This window comes from Anomalospiza imberbis, chromosome 6 (assembly GCF_031753505.1).
Source record: "Anomalospiza imberbis isolate Cuckoo-Finch-1a 21T00152 chromosome 6, ASM3175350v1, whole genome shotgun sequence".
NCBI lineage: Eukaryota > Metazoa > Chordata > Aves > Passeriformes > Viduidae > Anomalospiza > Anomalospiza imberbis.
The window spans coordinates 31,764,278-31,791,451 of NC_089686.1; the positions used below are offsets into that span (position 1 = coordinate 31,764,278).

Sequence of the window (27,174 nt, forward strand, 5' to 3'; positions counted from 1 at the left end):
CAATCATCTCTGAGGTCAAATTTATCAAAAATGCAAAACAAGGATGTAAAGTTCATTTCCTCCAATAAGGCTAGATATTACAAACTTGTTTCATTACTAAAGAAGAGTGAAAATGTGCTGCCCACTTCTAAGTAAACCTTGCATTTCAGCTTTTCAGATTTTTCTCTCTTCATAAATCTTAAACAGCCCATTTCCCTTTTGCTACAGTAACATGAATTTCTTGAGTGATTCCCTGTTGTACTAACTGCATTTTCAAACACAAATTATCAAGACTGTACTCTGCCTAGAATAACTCTCTTCAGTTTCAACCTACAGGAATAATTCTGTTGTTTCCTCTGCATTGACATTGGTGCATTCCTTTCTCTCCCAAAGAAATGTAGCTTACACTCACCAAGACTCCATGCATCAATATATGCATAAATACATCAATATTAAAATAAAAAAAATTCACAATTACTTATATCTGAATTGAAAAGCCATCAATCAGAACTTGAGCTGGACAACCATTAGCAAAAGGAACCAAGTGCTTCTGTTTTCCTGAATGATGTAATGGCTAAATCAGAAGGATAGCTAACTATCAAATTATAACTGATCACACAAACATGTAATAATAAGCCTACCAGAAAATGCATTTTAAAAATATTTAGAGATATATTTATTTATTTACTTACAAGACTAATTCTTAATGAAATATGGTTTATGAGATATACCATTTGTCTATCTACCCATAATTTTTGATCTATGTAACAAATTTTAATTTAATGTAACAGCAGGTGAATTTTTTGAACATACAAAGGTCCACAATTTGTGACTCAAACTCACCAGGTAAAGATGAGCCCTTGAATGTGTTTATCAAAGGAATAAATTAAAACACATCCTCTCATTCATTCAAAAAAATGCAGCAACCAGCAGAGCAATCAGCAAATCTGTAAGTATAAAACAGTAATAACATAGAGTGACAACTGTCCAGAGAAGTGTACATGTCAACAACCTGTAAGGAAAATAAACTTAGTAGTTTCCTTGCCCCTGGGAAAACCAATTTTTAAGAACTTTCAGAAAAATTTTGTTTGTTTCCAGGGTATTATGTCATAGAACTATTAAAAATTTTTGTTGTCACTGCCAGATCTAGGACTGACTACAGTCTTACCCTGATTCATGTTAATAAATTTCCAAATTGGCATCATTAAGATATGAAAGACAGAAGGCTATATAGCCTTCACCAAATTTTAATGTAAATCACAGGGAAACAACACCTTAATTCCCATTTACTTTCTACTTTAGTTTTTATACATTGTGTTTCCTAGTTACAAGCTGAGATTGGTAGGAAATTTAGTACATTACATTTCAGAGTGCCTGGTTTATAAGGTCTTCAGAAAAAGAAATTTACCTTCCAATGAATCCTACTGTGAAGAATACGGATGCTTTTATAAAATAAATAATGAATAAAATATGGTGAGGAGAGCTAGAAAATGTGCTATTATTGCTCTGTGTGACTGATTTACAATTCATACCTGACTGGCTAATAACTCTCTTTTACCTGCTCCAGATACTTTTACTATCAAGGCTTTTTGAAATATGTAATCTATTCCTCGACATCCAAATGAAGAAAGAGAGTATCAGGGAAAAAGACAGAATGGAAACAAGCTGAAAGGCAACCTCAGAAAAACTCACACTTTCATTAATTATGCACAAGTACTTAAATAAGAGAGCAGAAAAAAGTACAATGAATTTAAAACTATATAAATAAATCAAGGGAAACAAACAGACTCTACTTCAGTGGAATTTTACCCTTACAGTGGCCTTACAAAAATCAAAGAAAGGCTTGCAAAACAGGGCATAACTTACTATGAATAAAGGTGGCAGAATCTATCCTTTAATCTATATTTATATCCTTTAATCTACTGCATCTAATAAACTAGTTTGTAAAATGTATTATATAAACAAATTAGTGACATGGATTTTTTTTCTTCAGCTTGTAAAAGGGATGGAGGAAATAGCACTGATTCTTTCTGCTATTACCATCATTAACATTGAAGTTCATGGCTGGAGAAGGGAGTGCTTAACCTTAAATCTCTCTACCTTAGTCTTTAGCCTCTGATACACAGACCACATAAGCAGTAAAAAATCTATTATCAGTGAATTTCACTGATGCTCAGTAAGACACATACAAAATACCAAGTTTGGGTAATACCAATTCACCAGGAAACATTTTTAAAATAACATATTAGAATAGACAAGGCTTGTTCTATCTGTGTCTTTAGAATACAGACACTCATAAATAAGATCAGCCATGTAAATGTGTTCAAAAACCTCAAGATAAAGCAAGCATTAAAAATTAAAATCAAAACTACAACATGAACTTCTTATTTCTCCAATTCCATTAAGATCAAAATTTCAGTCAAGTGTTTACCTGAACACAAATGAGAATACTGAAACTAAACTGAGGAACTGGAGGAAAGACAGACACCTTTATGTTCACATCAGCCTCTCCTCTGCCTTCAGGCCAATTGCTCTTACTCTGCTGATTTGGCATTTTTTTAAAGCCACATTCTGCCTTTCACTGTTGAAAACCACTGGAGACAGCATTTTGGGACCTCTAAGAACTGCACAGTAAGGACCTAAATAAAAGCTAAATTCAACTCGAGCTACTATTTCTAAGGCATTTTTATCTTACTGTTTTTATTTCATCTTAAGCTAGTATTTCTGAGGGATTTTTATCTTATTGCTTTTATTAGATAGGGTTAATTGTTTGTTCTTTTAGAAAATATGCACCATTTTCTCAAGCAAAATCCCTTCAAAATTTAATATGATAATAATAGTATATTGATATAGGACTAGTAGTAAGCAGTCATTTTGTTTGTAATTGAATAAACAACAGCAATTAAAGAACAGCAGATGTCAATACTTGCATAGATAGCCATAAAGCTCCAAATCAATATCTGCTTCCAGTTCCATTAATGAAAACACAATCTCATTCCCTAATGGCTACTTAGAGTGATATAAGAGGAAATACTTGCAATTTTTCTAGAAAGTTTACACTATTTGACTTTTTAGTAGCAAACTACTTTATGAATGAAAAGGATTTGAAAAGAACAATGAAAGATTATTCAGGTTTTGAGATTAAAAGTTACACAGGCTTTTAGGCACATTTTTTAAGTAGTCCATGCTCCCTCCAAAGAACAGGGAAGGAGATGCTTCCCTGTTGCTTCTTCTCCCATTGGGGTGACAAGCAGCAGAAGCCCATGGTTTTACTACTGGTGTCACCTTAAGAATGTAGAGTTTAACCAGATTTACTGAAGCAGAGAGATAATTGGAATACATTAAAAAAGTAAAGACTGATATTTGTGTTCAAATGTAAGAGTTTTTTTCTCTTTAGTAAAGCAGCAAACTGTGAAATGCCAAAAATCAGCATGATGGTAGGTAGCTCTTAAAGAAGTTATCAGATTTAGACACAGTTCATGTTTTATACACCTAATCTTCCAGAAAGGAGAGAAGGAACTTTATTAAAGCAACTACCTCACAAAGAAGCATTTTAAACTTTAATGTATACATTAATATACATTAGAGTTTTCAGTGCTAACATCACGCTGACATTGTCTCTTTTTTTTGTACTCTAAAAAGTTAAATAGATAAGGTTAAATCTTGTCCGAAAACATTTTCCATTAATGAACATGTCTGAGAAAATGCCACTATGGCATTACTCTTCCAACACCTGATAGCCCAAGACATACTTGCTTCAGAAATTACTATAAAATGGCACATTTGTAACAAGTATCAGTTAACATTATTGAAATTATAAAATGGCTACCAAAATTAATATGTAGAGAAAAAAAATATTGTAAGAAAACCCAATGCAGTGCATTGAAGACTCATTCAAAAACTCTCGACTGCTCAAGTTACAATCATTCTATTAATATACCTTCAACTGACATCAAAGAATTTTCTCAACTTGTTTCCACTTTTGCCTGTTTGACTCAGGTACACAATTTACAAATCAAGTATTAGTCCTTTCTTTTTGATAGGAAGAGACAAGATAGAGGGACTATGGCTACTCTTGTGTACATCTATTCAATGACAATCTCTTAATTCCATTTCCTACTTCCATGACCATTCACAGGGAAATTTTAAAATCAGGCAGTTAAACAGATATAATATATATTAACCTGCATTCTTTACCCCTTCATTCCACTTTGTTGAAAGCTACCAAGTACCATGGTGACAGACACCACAGAAATACTTAAAATACTGTATGTCATTCTGTAGTGATCCTGACATTAACATTATACTGTGGTTAAGGTAGAGGGAAAACGGCAAAGACTACCATCATTGGGAAAGGTCATGATGACAGTTTATGGTAAGTCATTTGGCTGTTTCATAGCAACTAGCAAAGACTCTTACTTTCTAAAAAAAAGGAAAAAAAACTAAAACAAAAGAAAAAATCAAAACTACTCTGAAAGACTCACACATATATAGTGGAACGGCCTATTCTTCCATAGGAAATTAATAAATTATGCATAAACACTTCTAAATCTCCTAGGATGATAAGTCATTTAACCCTTAATAGCTAGAGGCAGAGAAATAAAATCATGAATTTTGATCATGTATCTCCTCACGAAAGCTCAAAGAGTGAAGACAGAAGAATGAGCTAATACCTTCCACGTATATGTGGCAAAGTACTGGTAACCAAGCAACAGGCAGGAAACGTGTCAGAAGGGAAAAGCATATTTACAGTCCTAACAGTCTCTCACTTATACACAATTATAGATACCAGTTACAAGAGCAGAGGATCAGACTGCAAAAAGCACCTTTTCTTTTCTATTTTTCCAGTTTGCTCTACTACAGATAGTGCCTGGGTTTTAATAGGATTAATCTCACATGACAATATCTGCCTTAATTCCCTTAATTCATACCAGAATAAGCAACCTGCATAAATTCTGCAATGAATAGATGCACAAATAGAGAATGCATCCTGAACTTACTTCCTACTTGTTTGGATTTGTATTTTAATAGGATTCCATGTTACTACTTCATGTGAATTATTCACTTTTTCTGTATGATCAGCAGGCAGCAGAACACTCAGGAAAAAGAAAATGTATATCATTAGACAAACATAAATACACTGTGTATATATATGTTCAACATGATTTTTCATGCCAAGACAGTTCTTCACATACACACACCTGCTTAGAGAGTTTTATCTTTAACCTGGAAGTTCTTAAGACTTAGTCCACAGTGCACAGGTTTATTAAACCCCCAAATGGAGAAATTCCATTTTTTGTTAATTCATTTGTCCCTCTTAAACATGCAAATGGCAAATAGGAAGGTAGTCATACATAGTCATATTTAAGTATTTCTGGGAACACCAGTATAGCAGAAACAATGTTTATCAATGTTTCTCCAAACTAAAGCATTCTAAAGAAATCTCAAGGGAGTAGAGCAACTAATGAAGCATTAAATACATTTTGAGTCTTATGTTCCCCTTTTAGTTAGAATTTATTGAAACACAACCATTAATGCATGTATTTCAAGCAAGCTGTGGAAGCAATAGAGACCCTAGTCCTCACTACAGCTGAAATTGTCAAATGCACCAGAACACATACACACAAAAAGACACAAGTCTTTTGGTTTGAGTTTTGGTTGGAGATATGAGGAAGAAGAGAGATCTTTTCAGATTTCTGCTTCTTCAGAGGCAAACTCAATGAATTTTCATTCTTACATAGAATACATTCTATTTTTGATACAAATACAGGTGCTAAATCTAAAGACTATCACTTAAATGGACACAACTGACAAGAGGTATTGCTCCTACCTTCTAATAAAAATTTCAATAAATTATATTTATAGCTTTGTAATAAAAAATTAAAAATATGGTAATCACACAGTCATGTAGAAGCCCAGTATATAATCAGATTTTATTTGATCACCATGATACTTGTACTCTTTATTACAATCAGGAGTACAATTTAAATCATGCTCACTGCATTAAAGGTTATTAACTTAAAGAAGATTTAATAAAATGACAATATAACCAATCTGAGTCTGAAATAAGTCTTTTAAAAGTAGACCATGAAGAGAAACAGTGAAGAAATACAAGTGGGCATTTATAGGATTGCCAATTGCCTCAGAAATTTCTTCTTTCAACTTTGAGTGATACAGTAACACTTTATATGCCACAAGAAAAGAATACTAGTTTGAGAAAAATATTACAATAATCAAAGAAAATATGGAAACAATATCATTAACAGTGAGAAGTATAAAAGGATATTGCTGAGCTTTGCATGAGCGCTGAACTTTCGTAATTCAGATTAAAACGGAATACAGAACAGAAATGGTGACACATAACCTCAAATATTTTTCTCCGTCTTCACTTCTACAGCTTATGGTATGTAGGGCTATGTTCATTCATATAAACGTAATTATTTCATGCAATGTTAATTCCAACAGTTAATAATATTTAGAAGGAAAATGTTGGGAACTTTGTTCCTGTTCAGACTATTGTGAAATCACAGAACTTGAAGAGGTCTCACATGAACATCTAGACATTTTTCCTTCCCAAGCAGGCTCACCTACTCCTATGTCATTGCTGGAAGATGTTTTTCTAACTTGTGGTAGAAGGCCTTCAGTGACAGAGACTCTTCAGTGTCTTTAGTGAGTTTACTCGAAATATTTGGCTGTTCTCACATAAGTATTATTTTGTCCATGTTTAATCTAAACCCTATCTCACTGCAATGTACATGCTACGTCACCTTTCATCTACACCATGAAGATGTAGCCAGGCTGCAGCAAGGGCCTTGCCAGGCAGCAAGCTGCTCAGGAGCCAGCAGTGCCTCCTGAGAGCTGCTCAGATCACACCTGGAATACTGCACTGCTTTGGACCCCCAGAACAGACACCAGTGAATGGCAGCAAGTTCAGCAGAGCCACTAGGATGGCTGGGGGCTGGAGCACTTGCTTGTGAGGAAAGGTTGAGGGAATGAGACTTGTTCAGCCTGTGCAGGAGATGGCTTTGGGGAGACCTAAGAGCAGCCTGCCAGTACCTATGGTGAGGTCATCAAAATGATTGAGCCAGGGTACTCAGTGTGCATGGAGGTTAAGGACAAGAAACTGAAAAAAATTGAAATGAGAGGTTCAGACTGGATATAAGGAAAAACATTTTCACCATGGGTCGGGCAGTGAAGCAGGTTATGCCAATGCCAACCTTTGAGACTCCTACTGGATAAAGCCCTGCACAACACTGTCTGACCACAGCTGACCTTGCTTTGCTCAAAAGGCTGGACTAGAGACCTTCCAAAGACTCTGACAACCTGAATTATCGTGTGAACCTTTAACATCCATATTGCTTCACAGGTAATCTCTTTCCCAGGCCAAATTCAGATTTTCTGTACTTTGGTTTCGGGTTTTTTTTTAGTTTGAAGTGTCCATTTTCTTTTCCTACTTTTCTCCAATCTTAACTCTCTCAGTTTTCCTGTGTTTTCCAGCAAAATGACATTTATGGATCAGTAAAACAAAAATGGGAAGAGCAGAATAATTACGGCAAAAACCCTCTGTCATCTGATTGTTCATCAGGATAAACAGAATTACCGTGTCTATGTGGACATTAAATTAATCCATCCAATATTTAACGACACACCCCCAATGAAATAATATTTTACAATATAATACATGCATTCTACAACAGCTCACTTTTCTGTGTCGAGTGCCAGCGCTTCTAAGAGATTTATTTAATCATAAATGTTGAAAAAATTCCACGCCAAACTCAACAAAAAAAGTATAAATACATATTATATCTAGTCACACTTTGTTAGAACAGTGTGTTCCAATAAGGGCTTCAGTAAAACAAAATTATACAACTTGCAGTATCATTTAAAGCATTTATAATTTCTAGTGCACTGAAGTTGCCAAGAAACCCTGAGAAGCAGATGGGCATTACTGCTGTTAAAATGCAATCAGTTACACCAGAAAAGAATTGTGCCTTTCATACTTACAGAAGAAATATTACAGTTTCCTATAAATTAATTTATTTTTATTAACAAATATTATAAATGAACTGATTTTTTAAAATCTGGTTTCCTTAGTAGATTCCACTAGTGGCATCACCACTTCTATTTAAGAACATGATAAAAAAATAAATAAATCACTATCTAGGCAACATCTCTTTCAAAGAATTCCCAGCAGCAAGCCACCTGAAACTCTGTCACTAAAGTTTTTCTTACTGAATGCCATAAAACAAAGCTTCATTAAATCTTAATTTGTTTAAAAAATAGAAAAGTCCTGCAGCTTCAAGACAAGGAATAAATTCTAAATTCTACCTTTACTTTCAACTTTCAATACATTTCTTCTTTATATTCTATTATGTTCATAAAATACCACCCATTACAACCATATCCATTACTATCAATAAATATCATAATTCATCATTATTCACTAGAGAAGCAGCCTTCACATCCACTACAATGTTATAGTATTATGAAAGTATAAACTATAAAATTTACGTGAAATATTATTTCAAAGTCACTGTAAGTAACACAATATTAAGATTTACCTGAGACTAATCTTCTATATTTGATTAGTCCAATGTCATTTTTTGGAATACTGGTCTCACCAAAGAAAGTGCTTGCTTATTTCAACATCAAATAAAGAACTTCCAAATGGGCATATATAGTTTCCACCCTTTAACTGAGACATAATTTAACATTTTTGAATGTATATCCTGTGGATTACCTCAAAATGCTCAATAAATTTTGAAATTGTGCTATCAGCATGGTCTGCATAGAAGATTACAGTGATTTGGGACACACAGAGAAGAAATAAAATGTCTAAATCAACTTGCTCAATATACTTTTATAATGAGCTTCATTACAATTACACAACTATTTTCTGATATACTAACAGAATATTCATCATGTCTTTTACTTTCAGAAGTAGACCACCTGATGGAAAGAAACAATGCTTTATAATAGAGGGTCCATTTTGTACTCAGCCATCCACATTTGGACCAGTTTCAAAGCCAAGACTGTAAATCAAGGTGCTTCTACAGATAGCAGCATCTCTTTGGCTGTTGGAGGTAAATGTCATCTTTAATTCATTAAACAAACAGTACTTCTTTTCTCCGAGGCAGAAAATGCTGTCAGCCATAAAATTTTCAAGATATTTTTTAATACATTTGAGACATTTTTTGCAGGAGTTTTTACTGAGATAACAGGAAAGTGGATGATAAAAGAGGAAGTCTCTGAAGCATGAATATCTATCCATACACTCAATGAATGCTATTAAAAAAAAAAAAGAAAAAAAAAGGACACTGAACTGTCTGTTAACTGTGCCAACTAATACACAAAATAGTCTCAAATATTTCTAAAATCTCACTGATTGATAAAGTGCATAAAATTTCTCTCACTGCTCATTGTTCCTAAAGCTACTCTAAAGCTACTGAAAAGCAAGCAGCTGTTTTCCAGATCCCATTTGCTTCTAGAAGGTGATTTTTTACATCTCCTGGACCAGTCAGGCTGAAAGAGCTAAAGCACACAGATAACAGTCAACTTCTGTATTCTAACATTTAATTATTTTTATGTCTCGCTGTTAAACATGATACTGCAACACAGTTGCAAAATTTGGACTATATAAAAATCTTTTTAAGAAAGGATGTTCTTTGATGTTTGATTTTTTTATGCTTTCAAGCCTAATCAACAAGAAGGGAGACTTAATCCGTGAAACAGAGCGCAGCTAACAAGCAAGCTCCAAATGAGTTAGAAACACAAATTACTTGTTGGTAGAATTGCCTTGTTGAGGTGCAGAGCTGGACATGCTTCAGCAATCTCAGACCTAGCGGGAGGTTAACAAGGCTTGGGAAGTAGGATGCCCACTGAAAGTGGACACAAAGAATGCTGGATTTATAGACCACCTGGCAGAGCTCCCAAGGTAAGGAAGAAACCAATAAACCCAACCCAGCAACTGTGCTGAAATCAGCTCCAACTGCCTAAAAGGTAATTCCAGCAGGGAGAGATTGTGACCACTGGAACAAGAAACACACCAACTCAAAAAAAGAGAAAGCCTGAGCATGTGGAGCAATCAGTGTGGAAAATGAGAGAATCACTAAACAACATGAGATAGAATACTAATAAATAAGAGAACTATGCAACTTGTAGCCAAGGAACACTAATTCCTTAGTTTGCTAAAATATACAAATAGTAAAAATTTTTGATAGTTGATTATTGGCTGGCTGCACATAGGCAACAAATATGATTTTTGCAGACAATAACCTTCCCACTCCCCACTCCCTGCAGGGGAAAGGGAAAAGATGGTCCTTGATGGCTACCCCAAAAAATTAATTCAAATTGCAGAAAACTGGTGACAGGGAAGATATGCTATTCCTCAAAAGGCAGGTCAAATAAATCTCCTGGAAAGACAAAGGACAGAACAATAAAGTTTCCTCTGCATACGCAGCCTATTCCATCTGAGGGTAGATTTCATGGAGCACTGCTCCATTCAAATACCCAGCAGGAAGCAAAGCCTGACTTTTCTAAAGATACTCAAAGTTTCTCGATGAACAAAAACCACAGCTTAACTTCCTGTTTCTTCCCATCACACAAGTGGTCATGTCTCTGTAAGAGATATTTTAACTGCATAGATATGTTATTTTGCAAGCATTGAATTTTAATGTTCGTCTCTATTTTGGCTTTCCCAAAAAGCAGTTTTCTGAAGTATACCAGAATCAAATGTAGAAGTTGTATGCATTAAAAACAACAATGGGAATAGGCAATCCTGTTCACTGATGATGCAGATATCTATCTGTATTTGCTCCTGTGAGACACATGCTGTCCTGCAGGTACCACAGCTGCAAGATAGGGACTGAGGCTTCCTCTGTGCTTCTGCACAGCCCTGCTGCCTCTCACCCAGCTCTTGATGGCCAGGCCTCTCTGGTCTGCAAATCTTTCTTCTTCTACCCAAGCACGCTTTACATGTGGGCTGACAGAAGGGTACTGAGACAGGAGTCTTTTGCTGCCATTATGCAGGATGCCTGCAGTGTGGCAGGAGACCATGTCACAAATCACAGAAGCATGAGTCTTGTGCTCCCCTCTGAGACTTGACGTCTGTGTGATTGGAGAAAAAGACAGAGATTCCTTAACAATAAGGCTGGGATAAGGCATAAAGCACAATACTCATAATCCATCTGACAAATATATTCATACATTGAGTCACTCAAAGAAGCACATAATGAAAAAACAAAGTATATATTTTCATAATCCCCAGCTGAATGAAAATGGAAAATAATTGTATTAAAATACTATTTAAATAACTAGATAATTATTAAAAGTTATTGGGCCATTCCTACTGTACATTCCTAATCCAGATGGAGAAAGAAGCATTGGACACTAAGGTGTAAGGGTACACTTTTTGACCTGTAGTTTCAGTGACAAAACCAGAATTGCATACCCAAATAGGTGTTTGAAGATGCTATCTGCATTACCCCAGCTCTACTCAGCAAGAGGTTAATTCTCTCCTAGGACATCTTTACTTGAAAAACTTTTAAAAATGCAATTTAAGAAATTGTAACTGAGCATAATTAAAACACTCAGCATGCAAACAGGTAAATATTGCATTACATTTAGATGAGTTTATCCTGCAAATACAGCATCCTTGAAATTGTAAAAGAAACATGAGATATCAAAATACAATCTTTCTCAAAATTCTAAAATTCTAAAATGAAAGAGAGTTAAGTGGAATCTATCACAAATAATGATAACGTTGTTCTGCTGAGGTTTTTTCCCCAGTTGCCAATGCTGCAGCAGTAAATCCTCAGGATGGGAAAAAACCCTCAACCAAACACCAAAACAAAACAGAACATCCTCCTTCTGAGACACAATCCCAGTCCCTGCTCCACAAGTGGGCAGACAGAAACTTCAGCTCCCCTCCCAGGGTTCTTTAATTGAATAGTGAAGTGCTGAAGCAAAGAATGAATCTCAACAAAGAATGCCCCTACATCTATAAAAAAGAGCAAGATAATGTACTTATGATGGATGGAGAGACATTTGTAAGTTTCTCATCTTTCCTGATTTTTCAGCCTTCCAGTGTGCACTCTCAGTGGTACCTCATTCATTGACATTCCCCTTCCAAACAAGAGCTGGATTCCTTTCTGCTTTAGACTTCCTTCTCTATTGTTAGAAGTAGCTTTTAAGTAGCCTGCAACAGTGAATTCATTACTTCATTAATTCTTAGGTCTGGCAAAGGCTCTAATAGATGCTTTTAAACTAGTCAAATGATAGGATTAAAATGCATAAACCATAAAAGGTTACTTAACAGACTGGACAGTAACAGAGAATTTGGAAAAGCAAACTAAATTCCAGTATCTTTAATATAATGAAGTCATTACTTAATGGGCTAGGTTTTAAACTGTACCACTGCAGTAGTCCTTAATTGCGTCCTAACTATTAGGCAAGTTCAAATTATATTTTTTGAGTACAAATTTTAATTGAAAATTGCCAAGCTTATAAAGTGAGTCTTTAGAAAAACCTGCATACAATCTGAAAGCAGGAAAAAAGGACTTCCTGAATAACATATGTATGAAAGCAGAGATACAGCAGGAAGATTATTGAGGTTTTTCAACAAGATCTGTTTTTCTACCTCTCCTGGAAGACTTCAGAGATCATTCCTCTCTTACTGGGAAACTAGCAAGTCTTGTGTCTTTCATGAGATGGCTCTGCCCTTCTGCAGAATACAAACATCAAGTTTATTTGTCACATCACAAGACAGAGAATGAACCACACAACATCACTATGAAACCACCTGAATTACAGGCATGTGTTCTTCAGCCACATGACTATCTGCTGGGTGACATCTACACACATGGCTCACAAACAACATTAGTCAATATAGGAGAAAAACCTACAGGAAACTAATAACCTTTCAGAGAAGTCTGAATCTTAAAATTTGAACCTTAGCTCAACTGAAGCCTGACCAATAGAATTTCAGTGAAATTTATGTTTATCTCTTAGGAAAAAAAGGACACAAAATTTTATATTAGTGAATGTACAAAAAAAGCTTTTTCAATTTCAGTAATTTTGCAACCACATAATAATTTTAAAGGGAACTGTTTTCAAAATTATAGAAGACATGAAATAAGAAGAAAGGGGACCTATTGCTGATTGCTTTCTAGAAACAAGCTGTACCAAGGCATTTATAGGTAATAGCTTATACATTTGCAAACCATGGGCTTTCAAAAAAAGACAAACCCTAATCTGTACTTCCATTTAAATCTTCCCTTCATACTTCCCCTACCTAAACTCTAACATATTGAAGATCAACATAGCATGTGTCTTGGAAAAAAGAAAAGCTTTTGCAACAAGTTAGCCCAGCAACCCAGACTATATTAATACTATTAGTTTTATACTGCTGTTCTGAGAGGCAACTGACATCAAACCTTATCTTTTACCCCAAGTGTCACTGAAAAAGAAGGAGATCTTTCAGAGGATTTCTAGTAAAACCTTTTAACTAAAGTAAGTTCGACAGCTTCAGAGAACTGCCTTACAGATTTCAAAGTAAATGCAGACGGACTACAGTTTACCCAAAGCCTGCAACACTAAAGAACTCCTTTCCATGATTCCTCTCATCTAAAGTGTACTATTGAGGAACAGCACCAAGGTAATATCAAGATAGGATTCTGTTCAGATATTTACTCCTATGAAGACAGTTGCAGAGACGAGACAGAGTAACTTCTCACAGCTATGAATTCTGCAAAGGATGCAAAATTTTCCATTAATTTTTACTTATCACAGAAAGGACAAAATCTTTTACAATGAGAATCACAAGACACAGAACCTAGAAAGCAACCAACCCTTCATGCTTGAATTTAAAATTAATCCTCCAGGTCTAAGAAACCTCAGAAAATCAAAGCTCCATGAATGCAGGGAATGGGGAATGAGGAGGAAGTAAAAGGAGAAACTAACAAAAGATGACAGAAGTACAAATGCAGACTTCTGTAAAACCTAGAAAAAGAAATGCCATTTGCAAATACCATAATAATGTAGCACTTTCAAAATAATTTCTTTATGGAGCAGTTAAGTGGGTTTTCTTGCAACATTTATAGGGTTTTGGCTGTTAAGTCTTATATTTGGTTAAGGAAAAACTCGCAAAAGCAATTTTCTGAATATGATTTCAAAGCCATGCTATAGAAAACAGATAATAATTAAACCAATTCTGGCAGGGAAGTGGAAAATACATTAAGAAGTGAACCAATAAAAGGGCAATGAAGTGTTGGAACATAGGATATCCAGGCTGAATATTTCACCTGTCTAGAATCAAAGAGGAAGTCTGAGCTGAAGGCATCAACAAGCGTCTAAAAAACTATTTCTCTTTCTCAGTTGAGAAGCACCTACAATCTGTCTTCAGAATAAGATACACTTAAACATATACTTTGTAACTAGGAGGATTAAATTAGATATATTTTACTTTAAGAGCAAAAATCAAAGAAATTTACCTTTGACATGAACAGCTGTGATTACTACAGACCATTCAAATCTAATTAGTCTTTCTTTTAAAGTTACACATTGTTGCTGAAGTTTTACAAACATCAGCCAAGGTGATACAAATGTCTAAATAGCTGCCACTATATTTTATTACAGTGAAGTAGAACCACAGATTAACTAAAGAAAATAAAAACATGCTTCAAATTTAAGTAATTTTATGTAAGTAAAGACTTCAAAGGAAACTAAAACCAATTTGGAGTTAAAAAGAATATGAAAGTTTTGGGGCTTTTTTAACTTTTTTTATACTGTTTACTGTCTCCTACAGCAAAATCACATAATTTTGTTTTAGGGGCAAGTGTCTTGCAATACATTTGGTAATAAATAGGCAGGTAAAAAAGCAAACAAAAATCCCTGAGTCCTCACAAGTATATAATTCATAATTATTCAGGGGAGCAAGTTTGTGCTGTGCCTTGTAAATTTGCCCAAAATAAATGTGTTTAAATAAAACCCCCAAAATGTATTTGGGTGAAATCTTGTCTATAAAAGATCCCCTTACCACATGCTTAGTGAAATCACTCAAGGAATTACAGCACACCTTCAGCAAATTATGCAACTGCTTTGACACGTTTCCCAGGTTAAACAATTTCCAGATTTCAGAAAGTTGTATTGCAGTTACGCACAATTCCCTGCTATAACTGTGTAAGAGGAAGTGCGTCTACAATAAATAACTGACTTTTTTCAATACTCGAAACAGACTCACCCTCTACTTCTTGCCTTTCAAAAATCATCCACCACTTAACATTGCTAGTCTTTATTTAACTTAAAAATAATTATAACAGTATTGAAGATGTCCCACACTTATTTCTTAATGAGACATGAAACTCTGTTATTAAAAAGGTTTTAATTTTCCTGCTTCCCAGAAAAGCGCCATGTTCACACTAACCTTTTAAGTAACAGGAACAGATGGGTCTAACTGGATACAGGCATGATGGGGCATTGTGGTAGAGCAAAAGAACATGTTGATTCTCATACCTCTGGCAGATGGGAACCAGTCAAAATTAATTTTAGACTAAAAATGTTTTGCAGCTTCTCAGTAAAAAAAGAAAAGAAAAAAAGCCACTTGGAACAATATGCTATTTTATACATGCCATCAGAGCTCAGACAACAGCAACTTACAAAAAGTTGGTACCATACATTAAAACCAATTACATAGAGTTACTGTATGCCATATTTAAGCTTGTGAATAAATTAGAAATTCCTGAAAACAGTAGCTTATAATGGAAGTGCTGACACAACTACAGCAGTAAATGTGCTGCTATTATGAAGTTGTTATGGCAACTAGAAAGATCAAATTGAGACAGAAAGGAAGAATATGCATAAGTAAAACTTAAAAATCTTTGACGTGGTCCCCCACAAACTCTTCCAAATTTTGTGGTCACAGTGTTATTGCTCCTTACCTTTACAAAAAACAAAACAAACAAACAAAAAACAACCCCAAAAAACCTGCAAAACTTGCCTTTAACACAGGTGAGGAATAGGGCTGCCAGAATAGTATAAAATCCAAAACAAATCCAAGGTCATAATCCATTTTGCTCATGAAAAGTCTAAAAATAGAGTCAATTGAAAGATATCTGGCCAGCATCTGGTGAGCACATATGCATCACAAGTTAACAAACAACAATTATGCAAAACTGTTCAGTCTTCAAAACAATTCCATAATTTGCTACCAGTCTGAATAGTTTAGTAACAGCAACCTGCTGTAATTTGGCTGAATCAGACAGCACATTCACAAATACTGATCCATTAATTAAAATGTGATTAAAAATATAATTGAAGCTCATATATTTGTGAAACAATCATTACTTACCCTTCTTAATACTGTGTTAAACAAAAGCAGAAATTTTTAGCTGTTTCTAATATTGAAATAATGGGGGAAAAGACATACCAAGGCAATCAAATTTTAATACACAAAAATGCTCAAAGTATAATTTCTAAAACAAATTCATTAGAATCTGTGTCAGCACACCAGTTACCTTTCCCAAAAAAAAATTTAGTAGTTTAACTTCAAGTGTCATTCTTGCAAAATTTCACTGAAAAAAATTTCCAACAAAATATTAGTAGCAACCAACAGCAATAGAAATAATGTTAAATTATCATTATTAGGAACAGTGGTATACATTTTTATTGCAGCACTCTATTCAAATTAATCTACTAGCAACACTTTGACTTGAAAAGTACAAACCAAACTATTTCTCTGTCTTTTCAAAGAATTTCATATTAAAGCCACTTTGTCTCAAGTCTTGCTTTACTGCCGTAACTAAAATCTACTAACACAAAAGCCCTCAGATGTCTGACATGATAAGAGTTGTGCTAAGTACTTTTACTCACACATTTTCTAGGTAACAAAAACACCTTTTATTCTAAGCTATCTCATTCCATTTCTCTTTTGAGTTTGTTGATCTATATCATTTTTCAGACTACCGGAAATATCCATTTAATGAGAAGAGAATCAATTTTAAGAAATGCCTGAATATCTACTTTCAATGAGAACTAGCAGATATTGCTGTTAAATTCAAAATAATTTTAAGATTCAGGTTGACACGTTCTTAAGTCAAAAATTATTCTGTGTCAATTATCCCAATGATTTCAAAATTTAAAAACTCTGAAGACTGTTTTTTATTTTCAGACACAATGTATTCTATATTAAACTTTGAAAAGTACAGTTTTGCAGATGAACTTCATTTAGCTGGAAGAAAATGAAATATTCCATTGACAAAAGAGAATTATTTAATCTGCAATAATCAATAATTATTGATATGAGATCACAACAAATACACAAACCCCCCCCCAACAAAAAAAAGGGATAAAAGAAGGCAAAAGAGTATTTTGTTCACAAAGGCAAGAAACACTTCTAGGCAACAAAAGCAGAAATAATGATGACATTTTCATCAGAACATTAGTTCTTCGGCAATTTAAAAATTCTGATAAATACACTGCTTTTCTCTGAAAAGCAACCACTAGTTATCAACTTGCTTGAAGCAGGTAATCTTACAGCTCTCTAAAAGCTGAATGACAATATTCAGAAAAAGGGTAAAAATAGCATTTCCATGTGCTTAGCTGTTTGTTAGATAAATGGCAAATACTTGATAAAATTCTCAAAGAGGAAAATGCTTAGGAGTGTTCTCTAACACTGTCTTCTTTTAGTGGTTTTTCAAATTAATTTGCAATTAATTTACAACGTTAGTGATTATAATGCATTTTATAACTTCTAAAAATGGTTCATTGAGATAAAGCTTTACTGATCATTCAGTCTTATTAGAAAAATGGTTTTTTCCAGTATATTTGACAAATTACTTTCATACAGTGGGGGTAATATTTGGCCTTTAGGACTTGAAGAAACCATAATTATTAATCGTGAATGGACTAACACAGACAATACATGGCTTAATACTGTTTGCAAAGCTACCAGCTTTGACACAGTAAATATTAAATATCACTGTGAGATTGCAATGAAATTTCAGTGAGCTTTCAAATCAAATGCTCACACACTTAAAATGCAAAATGTTTTTAAGAAAGCATTCTGCTCCCTTCTTAGGCAACTTTTATAAAGCTCTCTTCTTAAAGCAGGTTAAGTACATTATTCACCCTAGATCAAATTTTTAGGTGCAGAGTTTCAACCTGTTGTTAACTAAAGCTACATAGTAGTTTTTTGTGCATAAGACCACTCAAAAAAATAGGAACTGAAACAGAAGTCTGTCCGAGTACAACACACCTGTGCTCCAAATGAAACGAAGTAGAGGATGTAGCCTGTGACTCCTGACTACTGCCTCAGAGGTGTGAGAACTTCATATCAACTGCTGTTATTTATGGACATGGAATCCCTCACCAGGCCACCTGTGAGTCCAAGATAACCCAACTGCGCAAGGAAGCAGTCTCCTAGTGCAGCACTGACTGTCACACAGTAGATATCCAGTCACAAGATGGACTACCGGCCCTTTGGAGTGCTCAGTGGTGCGTGCTTGAAGCTTTTACTACTTCAGCCATACCAGTAACATTCTCCACCACAGATGCTATAAATCCACTTTGGTCATGCAGCTTATATATAACTTATTCCTGCTGCACATTGACCAAACAGAAAAGATTTTCAGAACACCATGCTAAAAATACAATTCTTTGTGCTATATTCAAGATTGAAAATTTTAACCACCTTCATCTTCAGTGTTTGAATTCTTAACACCAGTCATGTCTGATCCCAGACTAAAGCTGCACATCAAGATGTCAGAATTATTGTCTTCCCCTAAATTTTAACATGCTGCATTATCAGAGTTATCCTCATTCTCATCTCCAGGTTTGAGACAGCAGAATACTTTTGATACTAACACACACATAGCTCAGTTTACCTTGTCCTGAAGAGGTGAAAAAAGTGAGATTTATCTATATCTATATCCATATATATATATACATATATATATATATATGCATAAATTATTTTGTTCTTCAGAACTTCTTCAGGGGATAATCACAGAGTAGATATTTGAGTCCTCTGTTTTGGGATTTGCAAAGGGGGAAGCAGACCAGGCTAGTGTTTGCCTCTCAAAAGATTATCTGAGAATACAAAGGTTGTGCCTTGTCAGATTACCAGATTACCTGTCAGAAAACCTTGGGAGGTTTTCATAAGAATCAACACTTTTATGAAATATGGTAATAAATTTAGGACACTTTCAGTTCAGCTTGGGCACCAGGCATGGACTGTATATGTGAAGTGAGGAATCATGAGACAGAAAGTGTTAATATTATTTCAGAAAGTATGCCTCATTCCACTTTCAGCATGGACTTTATATTATCCACCCATTGTATCCTTGGCAACTCAACTTGTTATCTAAAGAGACAAAATTGACAACTTAGATTTAAAGTTACAGCTATCGTATATTTCTAGGCTTAGATTTGGTCTGGAGCTAGATAGAATGCAAGCTAGAGACCAAAAATGTTCCAAAAGTTATTTGATGTGATATATGGGCATAACAGTGCTCATGATTTTTGACTGGATAAACTAGAAAAAACTTTATCTACATGCTCTCATCATTCCATAACAAGGAAGATGAAGATATGTTAAGTTTTCCTCTTCAGGGATCAGAGAAGTTCCTCATACTTAGAGTAAACAAGTACCAACCAGCAGAAGCAGCCCTTTCTCCCACTGGGGGCATGGAGGGGGGGGTGTTTATATTTCACCCTGGTTTTAAAGGAGTCATCATCTTACCTCTTCTTCAACTTCAAGGTACAGAATGCAAAAAAGAAATAAATTGATTGTAAACATTTTCTTGTCAATAAATTTAAAAAGAAAAGTTACACTAAAGAGGATTCTGAGAGGGGAAAAAAGCCTCTATTTTGATGAGAAGTTTTAAAAATTGCATTATTTTCCCCACAATCATCATAAGTCGCCCTTAACAACATTGATACTGCGAATGAAGATTTTATCCATCATACTTTATATTTATGAAGGCTTATGCTACACTGAAGTGAGTTCTTCAAAATATATTATTTTTTCCACATTAGCCTTGAGAGAGCAGTTCCTCAACATTAAATCACAGAATTTAAATTTCTAAATTAATTAGAAATGGATTTGTAAGTGTCTATAATACGAAGTGTGTAATGAGTTTGAACATAATCTTCATACAGAGAATCCTTTGAAAAACATTTTTTTAAATGTTAAGTTTTCCTTTTGCAGAGGAAAAAAAAAGAAATATGTGGGTTTAATCTATAAATTAAGTTATAAATTAAAACCTACAAGACAACACCCAGGCTCCCCAAATGAAAGGCTACATGAAGCAAAACACAAACCATGATTTTTAAAGGAGATCTGTTAGAACACCTTTTTTATAAAAAGCAAGCTTTGAATAGACCTTAACCTGACTGGAGTTTTTAACCCTATGAATGACATCCACCCTGTCAAAACAGCTCTGGTCTGTTTTACCTGATCATATCCCAAAACAGCAGGTTTTTTCCTGGTTTGTTTCTTAATGACAAGCTGTTAAAACACAGAGAACCTATGAAACCTAGTATTATCCTCTGCTGCTTTTTTCTTCTAGTACACACTGCCGTCCATCAGAAGAAATAATTAATGGTTCTATTATGTATGAAAGTGTCATCCTGTCAGTTCAGCGACTGGTTTGAATAGCTCATATCTGCCACTCATTGATGCCACGCGTGCTCACTGTCCTGAGAGATGACAAAACACTACACCCTTTAGGATTTTTTTCCCCTCTCTCTAAAGCAGCATTTCACATCTGTGTCTGACAGAAGCATGAGGAGCTGAGAGAGGCAGACCTTCATCATCCTTCACAGAATAATGTTGCATGGATTAAAAGTTAAGATCTGATGTCTACTGATCCTCTATATTTCCTACAAAAATCTAAAATGTGGAGGCTACCAAAATGTGAGAGGAAATAACTTTTCAATATTGGAATAGCACCAGAAAACAGATGGAATTCACTGGATAGCAAATATTTAAATGATTTTTTTAGATGGGTACTGAATACTTGAGTTGACTGGGGTCGGTGCATTTGCCTTTTTTTTATGTTTTTTGGTTGGGAGGGAAAGATGCGAAGTTCACAGGTCCTTTCTGTTACCCGATCAGGGCAGAATTAACAAAAATTCTGACTGTAGAAGAACTCAGATATTGAAGATACCTGGAAATAAACTAGAAACAACCAATACCACAAAAGCAAAGCAGCAGTGAACAAGAAGATGCTGTGAAAAAGAAATCACAAGACGAGACTGCACAATGCATTTCAAATAGAAAAAAGCTTCCTATCTGCTGAGTGAGTCTCAGTATATTCTGACAGAGCACAGACAAATCTTCAATCAAGTATCTCCTAGGTAAGCTTTTATTTCATATTTGATTATCACATAAACATATACTTTAATGTATTAAAAATAACTCAATTAATTTAAGATTCTTTTACTAACACTGAAGTTTAAATTTTTCAATGACAGATGTTTGATGTTCTTAGATTTCCTATACTGTAAAAATAACATCTCTCTTTTGATGCTAAGGTTGTTCAAAGGAAAAACTCTTAAATTATCTCTTGACTTATACCAGAGTGAAAAATTTCCTAAGATTTAAACCCTTCAAAATATTTTAACACATATTTCCATGCATGACTGTTTAAGAAAGAAATTTTTTTAAAGCCATCCTTCTGTTAATAGTACCACAAAACATTTACTGCACTTCATTATCTATTTAATCTGGCAAAGCAAACAACATTTTGCATCACAGCAGCAGATGCAAGAGGATATCTTTTATTACAGAATAATAAATCTCTGTTTATATAAAAGAATATTAAATATAGTAGAAGTGTTGATCAGTTATTTGTGAAAGGTAAACTACAGCACAGTGAGGGCACAGTACCTTGTTAATGCACCCCAAGGTACTGTGTACAGAGTGTCAATAAGAAGACTGGACATCCGTCCCCAAGTTAACTATAAAAAAAGAAGGTGCAGGTCATCTCATTTTTTTCCCTTATTTACAGCATTCACATGAATCACACAAACATGAATTCTACATGAAAATAGCATGCAAAACATTTCAGAATGAGATTCTACTATCTATTAGGGCTTAAAAAATGAACACTATACCTTTTAGTATAGGTGCTTTTAATCAAAAAATTACACTAAGAAGTCATAGAGAAAGATACATTTGCTCAGATACAAAAAACTCCCACAACCCTTGAAATTAAAAAAGCATTAAGAATTTTAAATCATTTAACATACCATTTATACTATCACACTGGTCAATTTTGTAATCAATAGCAGCTTTGAAAAACTTCATCTTTGCTGCTACTGTCTTTTATTGTTTTCACACAATTTTTTTATTTATTAAGATGCAATATTTCTTCTAGCATTGTTTTAAGTATCTCCTCTACTTCTCTCTGTATTACTTCCTTTGTTTCTATTTAGCACATCTGATTATATGATATTCTTATTTAATATAACCTTCAGTTCTTTCTGGTTTGTTTTTTTTTTTTTATGTTTTGCTAACTTACTAAAACAATATCTCTCTGCCTGATGCTTGCTAAGGCAAATTAATTTGTCATTCACAAATACCCATTATGAACCCTTCATTTATGTACAAAGCATTTAAGAATTCTAGCAAGTGCTAGAAAACTGAACTTACTTGCCAAAGACTGGTACAACAGTATGAGACTAAAAAACTCAAGTTGATATGAGACAAGGCCCATCATAGTATAAGGAGTCAACAACATACTCCCAAAATAATGGCAAGATATGTGAAATAACTTCTGCAAGTAAGGGGTCCTCTCATGCATATTAATGTGGCATACTTTATATATCTGAAACTTGTTCTACTAGTCACACTTTTCACTGCCATGGCAGGGGGGAAAACCCATTTCTCTAAACACTCTTAAGTCTTCTGCTTAATACAGGCAAAGACATTTCTATTATTCTAACCCTTTCCCATTTTCCCATTTGCTGTATTTAATGAGAAATTGATGGAATTTTTGCTAGTGCACCCATAACTTAGCCATTTTGTTGCTGACAGGTTCCGGCACTCTCTATATTTCCCCAGTTTCTGTCCTTTTTCTCTCAGTTATTTTTTCCCATGTCTCACTTCACATATCACCCTGATCCAGTAAGAATTCCTCCTGCCTCTTCACAGCTCCTATACAACATGCACTGGTAATTTGTCTCACATCCAACACACCAGGAAAAAAAATCATAAGTGAGGAAGTAGACTCTGTACAATATAAACTAAAATAATATGGCTGTAAGTTTCAATAGAACCAGTTCACAATTTCCATAACTTGAACCATCAAAGCCTACTCTAACTCAGTATTTGCAACAAGCAACAAATGCAATACAGCCTCTGTCAGCTGACTTCAGAAGACAGCTTTGTATCTGCTAGATGTGGTTCAGAGTTGGATATTAAAAAAGAGATAAAAATAAGAATTGGAATTCACCCTTTGTTTCGCCAAGTACTTTTCTCACACTAGAAGTTTTGTTAAGGTGAATGTTTTCTGTGCTTTTTGTCTTCTCTTTTGTAAAAGATACTGCTTATCAGGGCTTAAAAATAAAACAAAACAAACAAACCCCTCCCTCAAAAAACCACCACTCCAAACTCTAAACATGCCAGCTAACCAACATCCTTATTTAAGAAAAATCAGGTGATTATTCAAAGATCTCAAAAGGTTTACTCAAAAGCTTGAGTTTTAGAAACTTCTGAACTGAGAACTGCAATTAAAGCTTTTAAAACTCTGTTGAAAATATGAGAGGGCTAAGAACAACTGGAAAGCTTACTTGTAGGAAGAAGAACTGGATACAACTAATATTTTTTTCAGTATGTAATATTTTTAAAAGGTGGATTTTTTCAGATGTATTCATTAATATTTAAGTCATCAATATAAATGCTATTTTTATTTTAAGTGCATTACTTCTCTCTCAAATAATTCAGATGTATTAGCTAAATGAACAGTTTATCATTAGTTCCAAAACTTAACTTTCCATGAAACCAGAAATAAATATCAAAGAATCCCAGAATATGCTGCGTTGGTAGGAACCCACAAGGTTCATTGAGTCCAACTACTTCCCCTCTACAGGACCATCACCAAGAATCACACCAGGTGCCCAAGAGTCAAGAAGTGTTTTCCAAAATGTGTAGTTATGTAAAATCATATCATCTGAAAGCAGTAAGTCAATATTTATTTTTCCACCTTTATCATAATCAGTTGTTTAAGGATCACTAATCATCTGACAAAGAGATCTTTTCATTTCCACTCTGTATTGAGTTGTTTGTATATGTTAAATGAATAAAGCAGATCACAAAATAACAACAGACAATTGCCCAAAGAGATCACACTTGCTTAGCAAAATGGCACATGTGATCCATACATATGGGATCCCCTTCCCAATTAATTCAACAAGTAACAAATATTCAAGTGGTAAGGTATGGTTTAATAAGTCTTTTAAAAATCATGTGAATTGGACACAAACCAGAAGTGCCAACTGCCCATTCTGGGCAGTTATCAGCTAAAAGAAATCCACAAATACGATCTCAGACTTGGAGGTACACATATTTCTGAGCTGTTGGCCTATCTTTGCATTCACTTTCATGTCTATCAAGACCACGATGTTACAGGTAAAACATAAGGCACATTTACACTTCCATCCTCTTATTAAAAGAACTTATATAAGCTAATAGAAAGTAAGGAGCGAAATCCAGAACTTATGCTCTTATAGTTAAATCACTGATGCAGTAAGTCTATTCCATCTTGAGTTATAAAGGAACACAAAATTCACCATGGCCATTTACATCTCTCTCAAGCCCTTCATTAAATAATCCCCTGACTCCAAAAATTACTGTAATGACAAAAAAGGCACTAGAACACTTCAGATAATTTGCACTATAAATACATAAGGGTAATATTATGCAGTACTGCCAACCAGGTGGAAAGAGCTATATTTCAAAAAGCCAACCTGACTGATATTGGTTATATTTCATATATTTTTTTTTTATCTACATTAGTATTTTTTCATATATATTCATATATAGAGAGTTGATGCTTTTGGGTTTTTTGGTTGTTGTTGTTGTGCGGGTTTTTTGTTGTTTGTTTGTTTGAGGGTTTTTTTTTTGGTTGGTTGGTTGGGGGTGTTGTTTGTTTGGGGGGGATTGTTTTGTTTATTTGCTTGGGGTTTTTTTAATAAATAAGCAGAGCCAGTTCACACAAAACCAGTATATGGCTACAGGTGAAAATGCACAGAGCAGACATTTAGGCCTCTATAAGTACAAACGCTGATTTAAAACAGAAGCAGGAGGGCCAACATACTTTTATATACTGGTATATATATATTTTACAAATAATTTAAAAATCTGCCTATTTAAAACTGGCAGATATAAACTGCTTTGGGAAGGGTCTGATACAGAGCAGCATCTGCATAAAAGGAAGCTTTGTTACAGCAGATGCAACTGTGTGTTCCTGGCAACTCAACCTGCAGCCCAAGAGCCTAAAAGACATCTGCCCAGCTCATTCCTCTTTCTTTGTGATACCTGGTCCTGGACCAGCTTTTAGGTCCTGCAAGAGTTGCCTCCACACTTTAAATCTCAATGAACCAAACCTGTATCAGCTTTTCCATTCTTTTTTTTCCCAGAACTGATATCAAATTCATGGATCTACAGTTACCTAAATAGTTCCATTTGATAGCATTTTTTCACTTCTAGAAAGACATTCCCTAGTGTTCTTCAATATTCCTGAAACTATGAGACATTAAAAATACCCATTTGTATAGTCTGCCTCAATGACACTATTGATGCTTTACAAGGAATTCAGCATGCTATTCCTCTGCTATATATTTATGTATCAACCAGTGGTGAAGCCAGTAAGCGTGCTAAAAATCTTAAAATTACGGAAAAGTGAATTCTTTTTGGGACCTCAATACCATCCAACCGTTCCAAACTGACACAATCTCAAACTTTAAAGATTAATTTAGTGATTCTGTAGCTTACAAACAGGGAAGAAAGAAGCACATCACTTGGGAAAGGTCACCAGAAGCTCCCTACAGCCCCAAATTCTACCCAATAACCAAAAGTATGAGTCTAGGGATGATTGAAAACAGGGCGCACACACACAGGGATACTTCCTCAGAATTATTCTGCCTGCCTCTAGCTATTTGCAGTTCAGGGATTTTTTGAGCCTGAGGTGTCTTATTTATAAAATAACCCTCAAAGTATTTTTCCAGTTGTTTTTGAACCAGCAAAAAGTTTCAGTTTCCACAAGATCCTGTGATAAATTTCCATATTTGAGTTACACCAAAAAATACCTTTGCTTTGAATTTGCTGCCAGATAGTTCCATTCAATATTTCCTACTTCTTCCACTAATAGAGATAATAATAATTTCTTATTTATCGTACTAATCGTTATGTGATTTCACAGAGGGCTATGGCATACTGCTCTCATCTGTCTTTGCAGTTGAAAACCTCTATTTTACTCTACTCATACCATCCTTAGCCATGTCTTATATGTAAGGTTGCCCTGTTGGCCTTTGCTGTATCTTCTCAATACGACTGTTTCCTTGTGGAGCTTCTGGGATCCAAAGTGCAAAAAGCTACCCGATGTGCCTGTGTCACTGATTTATATAGTGACACCATGATGTATTTTCTGTTTTCTTCTCTGTTTTTTTCCCAATTTCTGCAGTTCACTTACTTTCAACTAAGGAGGAATAACAATCATCTCACATGACTTTAAATGTATAGGAACTGTTTACATGCACACACACACATACTGTACTTCCCCTAATCTTTATCTGCAGAGAATGTAATCTGTCATTTTTGTGGGTTTTTTTCCTGCAACTCTCTGCAGTCTTCAGGCTACATGGAATGAGAAGAGAAATAAGATACACACTTTTAAAAGTGAACATAACAACAAATTAGATCAATGTAAGAGCTTTAGGTGATTCTCCACCACTGAAATTCACAGAATCACAGAATGGTTGAGGGTGAAAAGGATCTCTGGAGATCACCTAGTGCAACCTCCCTGCTAAACAAGATTCACCTAAAATGGGTTGCACAGGAACTGGTCCAGGCGTGTTTCGAATATCTCCAGAGAAGGGAGACTCCACAGTCTCTCTAGACAACAGTTCCAGTGTCCTGGCACCCTTGAAATAGTTTTTTCTCATATTCAGATGAAACTTCCTGTGTTTCAGTTTATA

General features: G+C 34.7%; 2 protein-coding genes across 2 annotated transcripts in view; one reads left to right on the forward strand and one right to left on the reverse strand.

Annotated features, from left to right (window-relative positions):
- The window catches only part of AVEN (apoptosis and caspase activation inhibitor), an 83,450-nt gene that overhangs the window by 26,473 nt on the left and 29,803 nt on the right, over positions 1-27,174 (reverse strand). The window lies entirely within an intron of this gene.
- CHRM5 (cholinergic receptor muscarinic 5) overlaps positions 21,174-27,174 on the forward strand; it is a 42,851-nt gene continuing 36,850 nt past the window's right edge. The window contains exon 1 of the mRNA XM_068193083.1: positions 21,174-21,333. The gene's annotated coding sequence lies outside the window, so the exon portion shown is untranslated. The remainder of the gene's footprint in view (positions 21,334-27,174) is intronic.